The following is a 5000-nucleotide window of genomic DNA, read 5'->3' as shown; positions in this document are numbered from 1 at the left end:
AGCAAGCCCTGTAAAAGCAGTCCCACTCGGATGTAAGGACGCCGCACTAAAGCACGTTCTGTCTTTCAGACGACATGTTTATATGTTTCTCAGTTCGCCGGAGAGGACCTTGGAAGCTTCTTTCCGTGTTACTCACGGAGAGAATTCTTTCATGGTTTATGCGAGTACGGTGAGTTTAAAGTGTTTTGAATGTGGCAATTTGGGCCATAAGCGCTTAACGTGTCCACATAGAGATGAACAGCGGCCTTCTACATCTCGTGGTGAAGGAAATGGAGTTAATCAAGTACCGGTAAATAACACAGAAAGAACCGAGGAGCAGGATAAAGAAGCTACAGAGGGAGTAGACGAGCAACAGGAGGAGGTGAGTGAGCTAAATGAGAATGTTAGCTGCGTGGAGAAATCTGGATGTGTTTATTTACCTGATAAAGATGTGAGTGATGATGATGATGATGATGAAGAAGATCAGAGTGATGCTGATGATGATATTGTACAGAAAGGTGTTTCTGAGGAAAATATGGCTGATGAGACTGAAAGTTTATCACAGTTTACTGATGATGGGATGAGAGATGATGTGAAGTGGTCTGAAGAGGTTAAGGAGGTTGTAGAAGATTTATATCCCCTTGAGCAGATTAATTCCTTTCTGGATAAGACAAAAGGAAAGGCAGGTGTTGAAATAAGAGACTATTTCCCTGATGTTGAAAAGTTTATCGCCTCAGTAATGTGGGCTAGGAAAGAAAGTAGCTATGATGAACTTTCACAACAGAAAAGATTTCGTCTTAAAAAGTACTTAACTGTCGTTAGATCAGGAAAAAGGATGGGAAAAGCGAGGGGAAAATCTAAATAAGTATAATGGCTGAAAATTTCTCTTTCTATCTGATCTGTTTTCTCTTTTTCTCTATTTTTCTTATGGAGATCTTAAGGGTTGGTTCTCTTAATATCAATGGGATGAGGGATGGGAGAAAGAATGAGGTTTTATCAGAAATCATTAATCTGAAAGACTTGAGTGTTACATTCTTGCAAGAAACTCATAGTAGTTGTAGTAATGAAGTTAACTGGGGTTTGTGGTGGAAAGGAGAGTACGTTCTCAGTCATGGGACCAATTTAAGTGCTGGTGTGGCTATTCTTTTTTCTCCTACTGTAAATGTTAAAGTGCTAGTAAAAAATGAAGTAGAGCCAGGAAGGCTTTTAACCGTTAAAGCTGAAATTAGTAATTTTAAATTCTTGTTTGTAAATATTTATGCTCCTAATGTTGGAGCAGAAAGGAGTTTACTTTTCAAGAAGTTTGAACAAATAGTTAGTGAAGAAAATGAAGATGTGTATATTGTTGTGGGGGGGGACTGGAATTGCACTCTTGATTTTACTCTTGACAGAAATGGGGAAGAATCTCATGCATCGTCAGCTTCCTCTTTATCTGGTGTTATAAAAAATATGAATCTTTTGGATGTATGGAGAGAACACAACCCTTCTGTAAAACAATATACATGGGTGAAGGTCTGTAATGATAGGATTTCTGCTGCTCGTTTGGATCGGTTTTATATATCTTGTAACTTGAAAAATAGAGTTGTTAGTACAGAAATTATTCCTAACACACTTTCTGATCATAAACTCATTAGGGTTGGTTTCACACTGTCTAAAAACACACAGAAGAGCTGTTACTGGCACTTTAACATTAAACTTTTGAAAGATAAAGAGTTCTGTGAAACTTTTAAGCTTTTTTGGGATGCATGGCAAACAGAAAAGAGTCTTTTTGGAAATATAATACAGTGGTGGGAAGTGGGTAAAGTGCACATAAGAGATTTCTCTCAGAAATTTTCTGCTTATTCTTCTGTAGTTTTAAAAAATACTTTAAAGTGCCTTGAAAAAGAGATTGTTGATATAGAAATGGAAATGACTGTTAATGATGATGTTAATTTAAAAGAATGTTGGACTGAAAAGAAAGATCATTTAAGTTTAATTCTGGATGAACGGGTTAAAGGAGCTCTTATAAGAAGCCGTTATTTAACCCTGAAGGACATGGATGCTCCTACTACTTTCTTTTTTAATTTAGAGCGTAAAGTGGGTCAGCAGAAATTGATGCTGTCATTGAAGGACAATAATGGACATGTTACTTCAGACCCACAGAAGATGCGAAAGCTTGCTGTTGAGTTTTACTCCAATTTGTACGCTGCTGAAATATCTGATGAACATTGCAGAAGAGAGCTGCTAAAGGACTTACCGGTGTTATCTCAAGATAATAAAGAGATATTAGAGACTGATATCTCCTTTGAGGAGATCTCTTTGGCTGTAAAAGGTCTCTCTTCAGGCAAGAGTCCTGGCTTGGATGGATTACCGGCCGAGTTTTATAAATCATTTTGGACAATAATTGGAGATGATTATTTTGAAGTCCTTCAGAAATGTTTTAGTGAAGGTGTTCTTCCAACTAGCTGTCAACGTGCTGTTTTATCATTGCTCCCGAAAAAAGGAGATTTAACACTTTTAAAGAATTGGAGACCTGTGGCAATTCTGTGTACAGAATATAAAATTTTGTCTAAGGTTCTTGCAAATAGATTAAATAATGTGTTGTATGAAGTGGTACACAAGGATCAGTCGTATTGTGTTAAAAATAGATCAATCATGGATAATCTTCATTTAATCAGGGATGTTGTTGATTATGCTTATTGTAAAGATGTCAATATGGGTCTGTTGTCTCTGGATCAAGAAAAGGCCTTTGACAGGGTTGACCATGGTTTTCTGTTTGACACTCTTAACGCTTTTGGTTTTGGGGAAAAATTTATTTCAAGGATAAAACTTTTATATGCCGAAGCGACATGTATGATCAAAATGGGTGGTGGATTGAGTATCCCTGTTAATGTTAAAAGAGGAATCAGACAAGGTTGTCCAATTTCGGGCCAATTATACAGCATTGTAATTGAACCTTTGTTAGTTAAAATGAGAAGAGAGTTAAAGGGCCTACAGGTCAACACCCTAAACTGTTCTGTTAAACTCTCTGCCTATGCTGATGACGTCACAGTTATTATCAGAGATCAAAGTGACATTCAGGTGCTTAAACAGGCATTAGAGTTTTATGGAAAAGCCGCATCAGCAGTAGTTAACTGGGGAAAGAGTGATGCTTTATGGTGTGGTAGTGAGGTTAAAGGTCCAAATCTTCCTGGTGGATTACAGTGGGGAAGTGCAGGGTTTAAATATTTAGGAGTGTTTTTGGGGAAAGACGAGTTTAAGAAAAAAAATTGGGAGGGCCTCTTGGAGAAAGTGTGTGCAAAGTTGTCTCGATGGAAATGGTTGCTACCCCAGTTGTCATATAGGGGGAGGGTCCTAATATGCAACAATTTGGTTGCTTCTTCACTTTGGCATAGAATGACAATACTTGAACCTCCTGAGGATCTAGTGCGAGGAATACAAAAGCGACTAGTGGATTTTTTTTGGTCGGGACAGCACTGGCTGAAGGCGGCGGTACTGTATCTACCCAGAGAAGAAGGAGGCCAGGGGTTGGTGGATATCAGAGCGAGACTCAGGACTTTCAGAATGCAGACGGCACAAAGACTGCTCTATGGAGTGGATGTGAGTTGGGCTGAACTAGCCTGTGCCCTCCTAAGAAGAGCTGGAAACATGGGGCTGGACCGCCATTTGTTTTTGATGGACTTTGACAAACTGAATTTAAGTGGGCTGAGTGTCTTTTACAGATCAATTTTAAAGTCATGGACACTTTTTAAGTTTTCACGGAGTGCAGACAGCACAGAAAAATTATGGCTGAAGGAGGAATCACTTTTCTTCAATTCTGAATTGGAATCAGATGTTTTTAAATCAGACACTTTCAGAAAAGCCATGTGGGCTGCAAATATGACAAAGATTGGACATTTAAAAGATAAAAAAAGTTGGATAAGCCCTGAAAATTTTGCTTCAAAACTTGGAATAAAATCAGTCAGGATGGCACAAAATATGTTGACTCAGATTTTAGAGTCTCTGCCTCAGGACTATCGACAGGCAATGGAGACTTCTGATGAAGAGGCTGATAACTGTGACTTTCCAGATTTGTTTTCTCAGCAAAGACTGGTACATGGCAAGAAAAGGAGGGCTGCTTATTGACTTTTAAGATACCTTATTTGGCCGCTTTTGCCGATGCTGATAAGAAAGCCATTTACACTATGTGTGTGAAAGTGTGGTATCTTAACACACTGCAGAGTGTCAGCGAGTCCAAATGGCTGGAGGTTCTGGGGCCAGGTGAATCCCCCAAAGGACGCTGGAGGTCCCTGTATAAGCTACCCATTGAGAAACGGTCTGGAGACCTTCAATGGAGAGTAGTGCACGGGATTATAGCTACAAACAGACACAGAGCACACCTTGATCCAGAGGTAGGGGTGGGTTGTCCATTTTGTAGTGAGGAAGAGACTGTTTTTCATTTGTTCTTAAAGTGTGAAAGGCTTCAATCCTTATTTTGTATCTTAGAAGAGTGGGTTAAAAAATTAGGGGGAGTTTTTACTCCAGTACTTTTTATTTATGGACCAAAGTATATTAAAAGTAGGAGGGATGAACATGTTCTGTTAAATTTTCTTTTTGGTCAGGCAAAATTGGCGATATGGTTATCAAGAAAACATTGCTTGATCGATGCTGGGTCAACTGATGTTGTGTCTGTTTTAAAAGGGTTATTAAAATCTCGTATTAAAATTGAGTTTACATATTATAAATTGGTCAATGATATGGAGATGTTTAAAGGTAAATGGGCTGTAAATCATTGTATTTGTGATGTTGATGTTGATGAGTGTTTACTGTTTAATATTTAAAAAAAAAAAAAAAAAAACTTGATCTTGAAAAGTTTTTGAATTGATGTTGTTATTATGATTATTTAATAAGGCTCTTATGTATTTATTGAATGATTAAAGAAGACCTAAAAGTCAAGTCTCTCTCTCTCTCTCTCTCTCTCTCTCTCTCTCTCTCTCTCTCTCTCTCTCTCTCTCTCTCTCTCTCTCTCTCTCTCTCTCTCTCTCATCTCCTCTTCTCTCTAT

The sequence above is a fragment of the Scardinius erythrophthalmus genome, assembly GCF_964197995.2.
Source record: "Scardinius erythrophthalmus genome assembly, chromosome: 16".
NCBI classification, from domain to species: Eukaryota; Metazoa; Chordata; class Actinopteri; order Cypriniformes; family Leuciscidae; genus Scardinius; species Scardinius erythrophthalmus.
This window is presented reverse-complemented; position numbering follows the sequence as displayed.